The sequence below is a fragment of the Cupressus sempervirens genome, chromosome 2, assembly GCF_028749045.1.
Source record: "Cupressus sempervirens isolate cs-2001-9-10 chromosome 2, ASM2874904v1, whole genome shotgun sequence".
In the NCBI taxonomy this organism is placed as follows: domain Eukaryota; kingdom Viridiplantae; phylum Streptophyta; class Pinopsida; order Cupressales; family Cupressaceae; genus Cupressus; species Cupressus sempervirens.
Window position 1 is genome coordinate 335604552 of NC_143119.1, and position 16215 is coordinate 335620766.

Consider the following 16215-nt stretch of genomic DNA (forward strand, 5'->3'; position numbering starts at 1 on the left):
CAGCTCACCAAACGAACCCTAAGTTTTTCCTTTTGCAATTTGATTTCCTTTGCATAATGTTTGTGAGATTTTGAAATCTTTGAAACTGTCCAATAACCTTTCAATGCAACAAATATGTTTGTGAAGAAACCATGTTTCCATCTTACCTTCACAATACCAGTGACTATGACTTGAGAGTCACACTATATATGCATTTTCTTGACACTATTACACTTTGCCACTTGGATAGCAAAGATGGTAGCTTGACACTTTGCAACATTCTTGGTTCCATCCGGAAGAAATTTTGCTCCTATGAATAGAATATTCTCCTCTACATCAAGGAGAATATGAGCATCATCATAACATGAGCATCATCATCATGACACAAGAAGATTCTCTAAAACAACATGAGCATCATCATCACCCCCATCACAAGAATCAACCCTTAGGAGCCCTTAAACAAACCTTATTTTATTAATATTTTAATTACCATAATTTTTTTAAAATTAAATCTTATTTTTCTAAAAATTTATATTTAGATTCAAACTATATTTTTCTATTGACTTATCCCTTTAATCTTGTTCTAGTATAATTTAACAATTCCCTTACCAAAAAAAGTGCAAAAGTGCTATATATGAAGAGTGTCCCCACAATAAAATTTAAAAGCTAAGTGATATTCACCAATGACAATGATATTTATCCTATTATTTAATATAATATTTAAAAATAAAAAGAAATTAACAAAAACATTTATTGATGAAATTCCCTTAAACAAACCTTATTTTATTAATATTTTGATTACCATAAAAAAATGTTTTTTATATTAAATCTTATTTTTCTGAAAATTTATATTTAGATTCAAACTATAGTTTTCTATTGACTTATCCCTTTAATCTTGTACTAGTATAATTTAACAATTCCCTTAAAAAAATTGCAAAAGTACTATATATCAAGAGAGTGTCCCCACAATAAAACTTAAAAGGTAAGTGATATTCAGCAATGACAGTGATGTTTATCCTATTATTTAATATAATATTTAAAATTAAAAAGAAATAAAAAAAATATTTATTGATGAAATTTCCTTATCCCATAACGATCATGTAATTTTGTCCTCCAAGTTCCAACCATTACTTCTAAACAATCCTACCTTAGGATGGAGACATTTTTTCACGCAACCTATTTTTCCAAAAAATCCTACAATTTTAGAAATTGACGACATTTAAAAGTTTAAAAATTCCCTCCAAAATTATTCTTCAAGAATCTACAAATTGGACTCAAATATTCATTTTAAAAACCTCAAAATTTGGCCAATGAAAAACACGAGGGAACTTTTGTATCATCATTGAGCAAGAAGCATCTTGCATTACCATGATGTATGACTTTCATGACATGATTCAGCAAACCTAATCATCCTTATCCTGAAACACAGAGAAAGTTTGTTCCTATGTTCTTGCATTTTGTTATTAAAGCCTCCATTTTGGAATGCCATTTGTCTCATCTCACTCCATCTGTCTTCAGTCTCATCAATGCATAAATTCTCTATATTTTTTTCATTAAGATCAGCAATTTTCTTTCCCCTCCTACTTAATTTCTAGCTCTACATTCAGGATTGTCAAAGCAGCAACAACCATTTTCTTCGTGTAGATGCTCAAAAATGGTTCGCATCTATGGTTTCATCACTTCTTCATACTAATTTGTCCCATTTTCTCATTCTACTAACTTTGATCTTTTGGCTAGATTGACCATATTTCGTCATTTGTATCCCCTTTCACATAAATTTCATATCAACTTGAAATCATACCAAATCAACTCAAAATCATATCAAATCAACTCGAAATCAACCCAAATCAACTCAAAATCACTCGAAATCAGTCCTAATCAACCCAAAACATATCAAACATCCCAAATCAATCATCATTTATCCACTCCTAGGCATTTTTGTGGCTTTCAGTATCTTGGAAACCTATCAACTTATCAATCTTATCAATCTGACCTTAGTACTGTCATGGCTCTCAGTGCTAGGTCAAAATATCATTCATGTCATTCAATCTTTGACATTGTTGAGGCTTTCAATGTTAGATCATGGCATCATCAACCATTTTAATAATATTGATAGTGTCCGTCAGTGTTATTATGATCAAACTTTATTAGTCAATTTCAATCTTGTAACATTTAAAATGTCGGATAAATGTTACATATCAATTAATTCATGTCATGTGTCCTTGGCATGTTATCAATTTTGATCTATCAATTAATTTGACCATGGCTTTGGTCTACCTTTTCATCATCTCATTCGATATCCATCATCGTCACATTTTCATCAAAGGATACAATCGCATTCATTTAATCAATTTGGCCAATCATCTGCTAATTTTCTCTATAGGATTAAATAACCCATAATTTAATCTTATTCTTTCTAATTATTCTTCCTAATTATCATCCTCAATTAATTAATTTTATTAATTAATTAGTTTATCATCGTCAATTAATTAATTTTATTAATTAATTGATTCATTATTTGCAAACCATGGAAATTCTTAATTCCTAAGTTCCATTTTTCATCATTAAATCCATTTTCTGCTAATTCTTATTTTTTGGAATAAGAGGATTTTTAATTCAAATATTCCATCATCATGACACTTGGATATGACACCTCGTGGATTCTCCTTTGACACTTGGCTGAGATTTTTCATAATCAAATATTCTTATCTCTTACGCATGTCCCTATTTGGCTTATTCATCATAGATTCTTGGCTTTAAGTGGGTTGAGGAATCTTATGACGGGTCATAGATTCTCTTCCAAATTTGACTATCGTTTGTCATAGAATCTTACTTTTGGCATATTCTATCATATGCATCATAGGAATTATTATTACCTCTTACGCATGCCCTATTTGGCTTATTCGTCATAGATTCTTGGCTTTAAGTGGGTTGAGGAATCTTATGACGCGTCATAGATTCTCTTCCACATTTAGCCAAATTTGACTCTCATGTGTCATAGAATCTTACATTTGGCATATTCTGTCATATGCGTCATAGGAATCTCTTGCCACATCGCATGTCTGTGGGTGACAAATCCAATGCTCTCACCCAACATGAAAATTATAAAATGAGCACTCTTTCTCTCATTTTGGGTCCTTGAATCCTGGAATGTTGAAATCTTGAGTCCTGGAATCTAGAATGCTTAAGTTTTGAAAATCCAAATTGTTGAATCTTTGAGTCTCTACTTCTTTGCATGTTGCATGTTGCTATCCTTGCTATCACCAAAAGACTGATCTGTTAGTGTCTGATACAACCACTAAACTTATAGAGGGGAGTGTTGAACATTTTTCCAACAATATCCCCTCAGCGTTACTTGAGCATTACCCGACATTTTGAGGATTCGAACTTGGACCACTTGTTAGAGTGGAGTTGCCATTGCACCAAAAGATCGATCTGTCAGTGCCTAATAGAACTACTCAACTTATGGTACACAAGAGGTAGTTAAGCCCTTGTCACAAGTCCTAAGGGGAGCATTGAATATTTTGCCAGCAGGATTTTGGCTGTGCAGGCCTGTAAGTTTGCAGAAAATTTGGTCACTACGAATTTTACCCTATAAAAACAATGGGGTACATGGATGATTTGGAAAAGGGAAGCATGGGTGGCAATGGAGATATTAAAAAGGCTCTCTTAGAGAAAGGAAGCACATGTCTAACCATATCCAAATCTGGCCGTCATGGTGGTAAAGGTGCTAGAAAGGCAGATAATGTTGAAATCTTCTGTGGAAGTGCTATAACTGCAATATTATGTACATTAATAGTTGCCATGGGGCTTGTACAGTTTGGTTTCTGTGTAATTTATAGTTTCTTATTTGAATAGATTGATTTTTAATCCATGCATCCATTACAAGAGTCGACCTGAATAAAAAAAGGAAGTTTCTGACAGCAACGTTCTTGCAGATTGGATACTCTTCGCCCACACAAAGTGGGATCATCAATGATCTTGGGTTAACTGTTTCCTAGGTACTGTTATTTGATGAATGCATTTTTGCAATAGGATAGAATATAGTTGATGTGGTAGATCCTAATAAAGAGTCTTGTTGTTTCTGTCAGTTCTCCTTATTTGGATCTTTAACTAATGTTGGAGCCATGGTGGGTGCAATAATTAGTGGACAAGTTGCTAATTATATTGGACGGAAAGGGGTAAGTCCCTTCAATGTTTTTCTTTCTTTACTAAAATAAATTTATATGTTAGACCTAATATGCTACCGCTAAAGGGATACACTGCAAGATTTTGTCTTGTACTGCTAGTAGCAACGATGGTCATATAAATTCTTTTTTGTACCCAATCTTTAAAGATGAGTGCAATTAACACACATTTAGATTTGCATAACCTCTTCTTTTTTTGCGTGTAGGCATTACTAGTAGCTACCATTCCCAACATTCTTGGGTGGCTTGCTATTTCTTTTGCCAAGGCAAGCTAATTTTCCTTTGATAAAATGATAGCTAAATGAATAAGAAGTTTGATAGTGATTTTCCTTTGGAGCATAAGGAAATTCCTCTTTTTGATGTCATCACCCTATGGTTACAGGATTCTTCATTTTTGTACTTATGAAGAGTGCTCACAGGCTTTGGAGTGGGAGTCATCTCATTCATTGTAAGTCAATTTTTTTTCGCAATCTAGAACAAGCCTATTGTTGTCATTTTTAAGCCATAAATTATTACACTTAATAAATTAAAGAGCATATAGGCATGTGGACAACTATGAATCTAACCATATCATGGTTCTTTTAGGTACCAGTATACATATCTGAGATTGCACCAAAGCATTTGCGAGGAGGTCTTGGGGCAGTAAATTAGGTCTGTTTTGTAAACTCAAAATTCTTTTTTATATTAATCATGATAATAGTCCTAATATAAAGTGTAATTTGATACAATTTTGAATCTTATACTTAATTGATTTTTTAATAGCTTTTTGTGACAATTGGTATTATGCTAGCATATCTATTTGGACTGTTCCTTTCATGGCGTCCTCTTGCAGTTGCAGGTACCTTTTATTATGCTTTTGCTGGGTGAATTTAAAAAAGTAAATTAGATTTTTAACTTTTATGAAAGAAATGATAGGTTGACAACTTTAGCTGGACAGGTATGATCCCTTGTGCCCTTTTGGTATTCGGCCTCTTCTTCATACCAGAATCCCCAAGATGGCTGGTGACCATATTTCACATACAAATACATTTTGAAATGATATTATTCAATTATTGCTAACAATTTTAAAATGACATATACTATACAAAGAAACTTATTTGGCAAATTTATGATTACTTGAGTGTAGGCAAAAGTTGGTAATGATAGTTTTGAAGCTTCACTACAAGCACTCCGAGGATCTAATATTGATGTCTCCCTTGAAGCAATTGAAATCAAGGTGCTATGATTTCTCCAAGATGAACTGCATTTTTTGCCTGTTCCATTAATTACATCATCAAACTTCTTATTGTGTTTTCAATATTCTACCAGTTTGACGAGTCATCTTCTTTTGTATAGATTTTTCTTTTTTTTCAAGCTTTTCCTATCATGAATGGGATTTAATTGTCTATTATTTAACATCACCTCTATAATGGTAGAAGCTTGTCTAACTAATGGAAATATTCTGAGTCTAGAGCGTCATGGAGATGAATAGTCAGCAAAGTAGAATCAAATTCTGTGAGATCTTTGAACGGAGATATGCTCTTCCTCTCACTGTGAGTTACATCTTAAGATTTCCCCATTTGGCCAATTTACACAAGTAGTTTTATCAGTCAACAACTACTTCATTCTTCCAAAATGGACACAACTCACAATTTTGTATGTTGATATTGTCTTGAAATGGGAGACAGCAGATTGGTATTGAGCTGCAACTTTTGCAGCAATTAAGTGGAGTTAATGGTATTATGTTTTACAACATTTCCATTTTCAAATTTGCTGGTGAGTTCTAGCCTATAGGTATCTAAAGTTGAGGTTCTATATCATGTCTTTATTCATGTTCAATTTATCATATTATAAACTATGGAATCTGTAGCATGCTTTGCAATAGCCTTTCGCAGCAGAGAATTATCTTAGAAATTTAAAGTCAATGAGATAAAAGGTTACTGGAAGTGATTTTTAGTTCATAGTGTCTATGTTAATCTTGTTTCTTAAACAAAGCACTGAGCTACGATTTGTGCTATCCACAAATTTGTAGGGATTTCATCTGCTAGTGCTGCATCACTTGGACTTGGTGCCATTCAGGTTTAATTATTTTCTTGAAGTCTTGCATGAATTTTTCTATCATGATTTAGTCTCATGTTGCTTATGAATAAAGGATAATGTTACAGGTGCTCACAACTGGGCTTACTGTATGCCTAATGGACAAAGCTGGTCGATGTCTTCTCCTTATGGTTAGAAAAACCTTGTAGTTATCACGATTTTGTATTGTGTCATTTGGGAGCATAGATTCAATGGTGGAGAGAACTAACATGTTTTATTGTTTTGTCAATAGGTCTCATCAGGAGGGATGACCATATGTCATTTTCTTGTTGGCCTCTCATTTTACTTGAAGGTAGTGTCACTAAAAGCCATATGTCATTTCCTTCTTGGTCTCTCATCTTACTTGAATGCAGCGCCTCTAAAAAGCCTAATGGTTGATTTGAAGCTCTATGAAAAATACGCCTTCACTTTCTACTAAACACTTATTTGGTGGTGTTATTTGGTGCCTGATGGTATGGAATTTCTTGGCTGTCCAAAGCTAATTTCTAGTTTACTCTTATTGCAGAGCCATATGGAAGGAGCTTCTCAATATGAAACGTTCTTCAGTGTATTAGCTTTAACAAGTTTGCTGGTAAGTTGGGAATGAAAACTCAAATATGAATATAGAAATCAAAAATAATAGAACGCTCGAGTAACATAGCTCTTAGGATTTTTAACACATACCAAAACTTCTATGCATTAACTAGACATTCTCTGTCACACCGTTCTCTTGCCATATTGATATATATCATTTGCTGTTTGCTGATTTGATTACAGATTTTCATCATTTCCTTCTCACTTGGTATGGGTGCCATCCCATGGATTATCATGTCTGAGGTAACACACTTGTAACATTGACTAGGTCACATTATTGCACCCTTTACAGAAACACCGAGAAGAATCTCTTGGTCCTTTAATCACTTAAAGTGATGCTACTAATAATCTGTTTCTCTATTATCGAACTCTTCCTGTGCTACTGTAGATACTTCCACTCAATGTCAAGGGTCTTGTTGGTAGTGTAGCAACCCTAGCACACTGGATGACATCATGGGTGGTGACAATGACTATCAATTTACTAATTCAATGGAGCTATGCTGTTGAGTTTTTAGCCTTAAGTTGTGCATCAATTAAGCATACCAAAATTGCCCACTAAATCATTGCCAAATGGAAGAGTTCCGCTATAACAAACATGATGGAATGTGCACCACTTCTCTATATGGTATACACTTTTAGTAAAGCAATTAGACCAGACAACAATATTTGTGGTCTCTCCTAGATTCCTATATTGGTCCATTAAGCCATCAAGGCATGCCATGTCCCCTGATACTGAATGTTGGAAGATTGGAACTAATCGAGTTCTAAAATGTCTATTAGCCTTGTCTGGCCTATTTGTGTGGGAAAAGTTTCAATCTTTAAACAAGTAAAAACATATCCTTGAAAGAGAGGTAGCATGTTCAAATCCAGCAGGGGTAGGGAATGTATGCCCCGTTTGTAGATCTGAAAACAGATTGCAGCAGGAATGTGGATGAGACACCTATATCCATTTGATAGATCTTGCAAACCATATTTAGTCTAGAGTAGGCTAGAAAACATATTGTCAAAAAATGAGTAAATAATTGCTCATTATGAACAGTTTTTTGAAGTTCCATTATAACCGTCTTATTGTTGCAGGGACATTCACGCTATATTCTATTGTGTGCACCTTCACACTGGCCTTTGTGGTATTGTGTGTTCCAAAAACCAAAGGATGAACTCTGGAAGAGATCCAACCATACTTCAGATGAGCCGCTATGATGAATTCATCCCTTAGCAGATGACGAAGTGGGTTCAATTCAAGATGCACCATTGCATTGTCTGCGACTGCATATTACATTGTTGATTCTTTAACCATGGGGGAAAAGTAATGATTTTTAATTGGGAGCATTAATCTAATCCATCATTATTCCATTAAAAGGTTGCTTCCCAACCTCGAATTCTTTGATTGCAATTACTATTCACATGTGTATTCAGAATAAAGTTTTCTTTCTTCTTGTTCTGTTATGTAATGTATAATAACTAGTTTTGTATAGGGTTTCACATATGATTTACAATGCAATTCTATCAGCAAACCAACTAGATAATTACAAATATCCTTAAACAAGTAGAATGTAACAAACAAACATCTCAAAAAGAAAGATGAGGTTATAACTTTTTTGTGGGCTTAATGGGAAGGCACAAGCTGGTTCTCATTATGTTTTCATGTTTTCACAAGTTTTTACAATGGCAAGTTACAATGGTAAGGGATAAATTAGGAAGAAAATTTATGAAGTTTATGAGGAACATAGCTAATTTTAGTAACTCCTTGTGCAAGTTTATGATGAGCACTTCCAACTTTTTAATGCACTATAGCCATTAACTTCGTCATCTTATTATGTTTCCATGTTTCCATGAGGTGTCATTACAATGGCAAGGGATGAATTAAGAAAGAAATTTTATAAAGTTTGAGGTTAAATGTGCAAGTTTATGATGAGCACTTTTAACTTTTCAATGCACTATATCGAGTAACTTGGTCCTCTTGTCCTTGTATGCAACACATTTTAAAATAAAGTGTTGTTCAACACAGGCAAACTCTCTCTTCCCAAGCCTCTTTTGCATTCTTCCATACATTTTGAAGCTAGTCACATTTGAGATTGAATTCATTGATATAATGTATATACTTCCAAACCAATTCCCCCAATTTTCTTGTAAATTTTATCCATAAAAAAGATATTTATTGTTTGTGGGACACATTGAAATGAATATTCTATTTACTCATCAACTTTGTGTTGTGTTGCATCCATGTACTTTTTTGGATTCTTTTTAGAAAACTTTTTAGATGCACCATAGCAAGTGCTTTGATAGGGGTAGCTCCCATTTCACTTAGCATTATATCAAATGGGATAGTGCTTTTGATTCTAAACTTGTTTGTGATCATATGCTTTTGGATTCCCTTGATTTGTTTCCATTATGAGGCTTAAGTGTTGATGGTCAATGACTCACACCCATAAAAAAATCAGTAGAACAATCCTAAACGCTTGCCTCTCAACACTTGTTTTGGAGAGCATAAAATGTCTTCCATCTTTCTAATGTTGTTTTCTTTCTGCAACCATTTCATCTTAGTTTTTTGTTGAAGTCAATCCTACGATATAAGGGTATTTTTTCAAAATAAAACTTATGTTGATACTGCTTTTTACAATTAGAGAAAATCAAGACTTTAGTCTTTTTGATATTGACCTATAGTAAAAATATTTTGCAAAAGTGCTCAAGGGAAAAAGAGAGTATTTGTCCGCACAAAGCAGCAACCTTATTAAATATTCTCTCAACTTGATACCCTCAGTATTTTGCATGTTTAACCACTCTTCAAGTTTGTCAATGTATAAGCCAAACAAACATAGTAGGTGATAGTGGGCAACCTTGTTTGACCCCAATATCGCTCATGAAACATTTTATAAGCCAAACAAACATAGTAGGTGATAGTGGGCAACCTTGTTTGACCCCAATATTGCTCATGAAACATTTTATAAGCCAAACAAACATAGTAGGTAATAGTGGGCAACCTTGTTTGACCCCAATATCGCTCATGAAACATTTTAAAATGTCAATTAAAGTTTTGATTTTGAAATGTTAGCTAAATTTTTGAATTTAAAATGCTGACTCAAGTTCTGATTTTGAAATGTTAGCTAAAGTTTTGAATTAAAAATGCGGACTCAAGTTTTGATTTTGAAATGTCAACTGAAGTTTTGTATAGGGATCCTTAATTCTTCCATTTTTACCTAAAGCTTGTCCTTAGGGACAGTGTAGAGAGCCTTTCTAAAGTCAACAAAACAACAAAAATACCTCATCCTTTTTCTCCCACTCTTTTTGATAATGTGCCTTAAAGCAATACAATGATCAATTGTTGAGTGTTTTGGCCTAAAACTAGTTTGACTTTTTATACGTTTATGTTTTTCTTCAACCTATTTGCTATTACATTGCCAAATAAGTTTATAAATCGAGGATTGATCATTCCTATAGTTGGAGGGGTTATTGACATCATCACTCTTAAAATAGGGCATTCTAGGCTAATGTCCAATCTTTAGGAAACCTATGTCGACTAATATTATTGAAGATATTCGTAATGTGGTTCTAGTTTCTTAATACCCATCTTCACCTCTTTCATGATGATTTTTTGTTCATGTTGTTGACCAAGGGTGGTGGGTCCACCTCACCTTCTTGTTCATACAACTTTTTAGCATAATCAAACCATTAAGTGGCTATAATATTATTTTTAGTTTGTTTCCTTTTAGACTAAAGTTCTTTCCGAAATAGTTTGGGTTATTTTTACTAAGGAAAATTAGTTCCTCTTTCCTTGTGACCATAAAATCTACTCATTTCATCTTTAGAATCTTCTTGTAAAATTTAATGTCAAGGTTTATTTAATTTGATTCTCATATATTCCTACCCATTTTAAATTCCTTATCTAACTATACTCCGTTTAAAGATTTTTGTTAATGCATAGCTATTAACATTGTGCACTTGCATGTCCTCCCCCCTTATAGAGTCTCATTGTAGCCCTAAAGATGTTTACCATTTTTTTAGTCAAAAGATTTTTTCCCTTATGAAAGTGATCGTTGAGGAAATTGAGATTTTGTCCCAAATAGCTTATCATTTGCCCACAACAAATTTATGTACAATAGTCTATGATCAGATTTGAGATATGATATGTGTTCCCCAATCACAACACCCTCAATTCTCTCATATAAATTATGAGAATAGGTTGCATAATATACCACACATGCACCATTCCAAGTATTGCAAGTGAACTTGTTTGAGTTTCACCATCTAGATAAGACATTGCAAATTATTAAATCTTAATTGCCACATAGTGTTATCAAGTCTTTCCCAAAATGATTGGAGCCCTTACGCAACTCTAAAGATCTAGTATTTTTGTAACGGGGGATGCTCTCCTTGTCATAGATTTGACTACTAGAAAGGCAAATGGGAAAGCTAGTAATATTAATTACAAAGAAAGTCACAATCTTATTTAGGTAGAAGTTTTTAAATTGTATGTCAGACTCTTTTTCCATCAACCTTTTCTCTTTTTCTGTAGCCAAATAAAATCTTAACTTTCTTTGTAGCTAGAAATACTAGCCCAACCATTTTACTTTCTAACTTTGAAGTATCTAACAAGGACCCCTCATTACAAAAACATAATATCCTTCTTTAGAGTTATATAAGGATCTTTGTGATCTAATCTATGATTTTTATACATTTTAGAAACTTGTGGGGTAAACTGACATGTTGCGATCTTGTGAACACTATTGATTTCACAACTTTGAACAACATAAATGCATTTTAGAGTCTTCCATTTTCAACCGAATGGCATATCCTTTTCTTTTACTAGAACCATTATGTTACCATGACCTTTACCATTTCTTGTTATCACATTCCACACTGCATGTAGTGCTTACCCCATAGTTTTCTTTTCAGTTCATTTTGCCAAACTCTTTTAGGTCAGTTTCATGTATGTGTTGGTTATGTCAGTGATGTTGGAGGTTATTGATATATGATATTATATAGTGATTTGATTTATATTAGGAGCTATTGGAGAGTGTTAGATATCACATGTGGATGGTAATGTGTCCATGATTACTTTTACATTATTTATTTACAAATAATGATGATGCTTTATGTTTATGATCATGGATTACTTACTCCATACTTGCATGCGTATGTTGTGTGTGTTTATTTTACGTTTCTGTTTAACATGCCTAATGTGGTTGAGGGAGGGAGTTGTAGTTTCCTATGAGTCAGGATCTACATGATGTATTACTCCCTTCTATTGTTTTTTATATAAATATATATTTGTACATAGTCATCTTTATGTAGGTTTGCAGGTACTAGACATTGACTTCCTTGAATTGCCAAGATAAGCATGCCCTATTGCAATATCTCAATTGTAAGAGGGGAGATAATATATAGATTTGAATCAAAGATCTAGCCTAATTAGGAGATGATTTTATGATAGAAGAATGTTGGGCATGTCCAACTAAAGCTGTCTCAACTTTCATTTGAGTCCTCGAGCGAATTTTGGTCAAAGAAACAAAAGGCCCTAGTTTTTGGCACAATTTGGTGAGGTTCTTGTGTTTGGGGAACTTAGAATTTTTGGCTAAATAAACTAGTGCCAAAATCATTAGTTTGGAAAAAAAAGTTGTTGTACCAAGTTTGGGGTGTTAGTTCAATGTTTGAAGCATAGTTGTTTTGGAAAAATGACGTAATGAACCCTAAAACAATGATCACCCATTTTCGTACAGGTGGTCCAAAGGAAGGGGATTTGAGTTTTTGATATGTTATATTACTTCCAAAAATGGTATTTTAATCAAGTATTTATTTGTCTAATATTTTGAAGGTTTGGAGAAAACAGGGAAATATATTATTTTGAGACCATTGAAGAATAGGTCTAGTTGTCGTGATATGAGGCTCGGGTCCTATCATATATCTTTCCACATGGGCTTCCAAATTAGATTCATGAGATGAGCAAGGACATCGCATCAAACCATTGATGATTTACTTCATCTGCTTTGTGAGATACCTTTTACTATCGGACCTTCTGTCAAATCGTTTGCATGCATCGAACCAACCCTGTACTCTCGGGTTCCACACCCATTATCAAATCTCTCAACCACTATTTATAAGAATCCACAATTTGAACACTAGTGAGATATTGCAGTGTGATATTCATGGGATTATGCAAACTCCAAAAGTTAGGATTGAAATTTGACCAAGCATTTCCTATTCGATTTCTACCATCTCTTGAGCTTCCATTCCGAATTATGGGATTGACTGTTGAAATGACATCTGCAATTCTTAACACATGTCAATGGAAGTTTGAAACACAAAATATCATGGACAGTTTACCCAATAATGAGAAAAATGTTCAACAACATGTAGTTACCCCCTCACTATCTGGCATCGGTGACTGTCGTCGTAGCAGTGTTGATGCATTCATGTATAAATACAAACCTGACACTCTTCCTAAAGAATCCAACCTAAGTACATGTGTCGAAGTTGAAGAATTTGATTTGGTGATTGCACCGAATAGGCTCACAAAAATTTAGTGAAAAACCACAAACAAATGGCAACATGACAACTTTTGGTCTCCAGTGGTGAAGATGACCTCGATTTGTCAGGGAAGATAATTTATAACCCCATTAATGTCATCTTAGTCCGAGCATGAGTCGAGATAACTATATCCCAAACAAGAACATGCCCTCGGTTTTGTTTATTTGTATTGACTCAAGTAAAAGTAAAAGTGTTAAATAAAGTAAAAGTGTTAAATAGTTAAATTTGAGTTATTCATTTTCAAGTTCAACTTTTTCCTTAGTGTGTGATGTTTAAGGGTGGTTGTTCCATCCATCCATCTATCAGGATGCATTCTTTCTAAAGTTTAGTCTTTGAATTTCTCAAACAATTTTAAAAAATAGTTAAAGGATAGGACATTTCTTTCAATATCATTAGTGTTCTCATCTTATTGCATTCATCTATACTTCCACCGATTTGGTGACATTATTTATAATTAGTATGTTCTTTCTAATATTTAGACTTGTTTTCTTAAATGGTTCAATAACTAGATTTGAAGATGGAGGGGCATTACATAAGGTCAATGAAATTCTCATTCTCTAACATTGATAATATTACCTATGTATCAATTTTATGTGTGTTCCAAACTAGTCAATGACAAGGGGAACAATTCCAATTTGCAATGTGTTTGGTTCATTTAGGCCCTACTAAATTAGTATCCCCTCCCTATCCTTTCTGGTGAGAAGAGGTGAATGCTCTCACATCTTTCCATTTACATTTCAAGCTAATATCTAGAGAGAACCCGATAGCCTTAAACTCTTGGAGCATTAATATGTCTATTTATTTTTGATCATATCTTGTCCTTAGATATTATTGTTGAGTGCACAATTTAATGAGCTACTATGATTTAAGGGTGCATAATGTGGGGAATTTAAGGGTTCACGCCAAGTGTTTGAAAAAATGTGTTAAAGAGAAGTGTTTACACAATATTTCCAATCTAGAAATATCCATTCAAACTAAAGATGTCACTTTAGGGAAACATCCATCTGATTTATTTACTCTCATATGGGACAGCGAAAGCCTAGCATTTTAAACAAAAGTATTTTGAGTCATTTCTTGTAGTTCTGAGTCTTATTTCGATGAAGCATTACCTAGAATTCACTATTAATGGAAGTTATAAAATCAGGAGCATTTGGAAAAATAATGGTCTATAACTTCTTCTTTGTGAATGGATTTATCTATTCAGAGACATAGTCTTTGGTAGACTCAGTTAGTAAACGTCAAATTTTAGATCTTTAATCAGTTAGTAAACGTCAAATTTTAGATCTTTTAACAGGAAAGAGAAAAAAATATTGATTCCTTCAAAATTTATGCTCAATCATAGTTGTGACCTGTCACTACTAACACACCTACAACGTACTCAGATTGGTGGTAGATGGAATATCATTTAGAAAGAGCCTTTGTTAATCATAATATTTTCAAAGAGGGTAGAGCCAACATTAAAAACTTAAGAAAAAATGACAAAGTGATGTCAAAAGCCTTTTATCATGCTTCGAAAATATTCATTATCTATTTGTTAAAGCTGATCACAAGGAAAAACACAACATAATCAAGTAATGGGGGACTAAGGCTCCATCTTTGAGCCATCCTCACAATAAGCTAAACATACTCTTACTTAGTACACCCTCAAGAGTCTATATATCATACTAAAAGTAGCTAACCTAATTCTATTACCATACTAATATTGATAGAGAAAAAGTAGTATGTTTTAAGAGCGAGTGGAGCGGGCCAAATAAGCGAGAGAGCCAACTAGTGGAGCATTGATATAGGTAGAAGGTTCAAGCTATTCATAATCATTTCTGTCATTATAAAAGTGATCATTACAATTTGTACCACCTGTAGACACCTAAAAACCTTTAGAAAATAAAGTATTTTTATTTTCTGAAAACTTCCTGATGACATCATCATTATTAATTAATTTATTTTTATGCCATTAAATCCCTTTATCTTAATTAAAAATATTTAATTAAGGAATCCCTCCCAAAAATGTTTAAATCTTATTTAAACATTATTTCATTATTTATTAATTATTTAATTAATAAATTGACCAAAAAACTCAAAATAAATAAAAAAATTTATTTTTTGCCCAAAACTTGGCCAATTTCCTTAAGACCACTAACCTCTTCCAAAATCTTCTAATCCTTCTTTAATTTTGATTAAAGGCTAATCCCATCATTTCCTACCCCTAATCCCAACTCAAAATATTTGATTAAGATTAAATATTAATCCTCATGTTTATTTAAAAAGTTTTAATAAATATCTCCTCAACCCAAACCCTTGAAATAAATAAAACTTTATTTATTTACTAAAATCTAATTTATCCTCATCCTAAGAAGTTCTAGACTCTTCTAGAAAGTCTTCATCCTCATCCTAGGAAATTCTAGACTATTCTAGAAAGTCTTTATCCTCATCCAAAGTCTAGACTCTTCTATAAGATGTCTTTAAACCTAATCCTAATCCCCTCCTAACCTTGTCACATTCTCTAAACATAGGTTAAGACTTACTAGCCCAAGCCAAAGTTAACAAATATCTCCTCTTTCACCCACCCTCATTAAATGCCATCCACTTGCCTATCCCTAAGCTAATCCTAAACCATCCTAATCCATCCTCTAATCATTTGCACAATCCTAAGCAAGCTTAAAACCTCCTAATCAAGCCCAAGTCAAAATTTCTCTCATCTCCCTCAAAATATCTCAACCATAAAACTTTATGAAGCCCACTAGGCCATAAATGACTCTTCCAAGCCCTTTTATTGCTCTTACAAGCCATTATGAGGGTCTTTATGAAGATTTTATCCCTTAAGCCTCCTTTGTTGATTCATCCTTCCCCTTTCCTCCATCCTCTCACCCTGTGACAT

The 16215-nt window shown here is 33.4% G+C and overlaps 1 pseudogene; it reads left to right on the forward strand.

Annotated features, from left to right (window-relative positions):
• Positions 1-3582: 3582 nt before the first annotated feature.
• Positions 3583-8005, forward strand: LOC149572481 (sugar transporter ERD6-like 6; annotated as a pseudogene).
• Positions 8006-16215: the final 8210 nt, after the last annotated feature.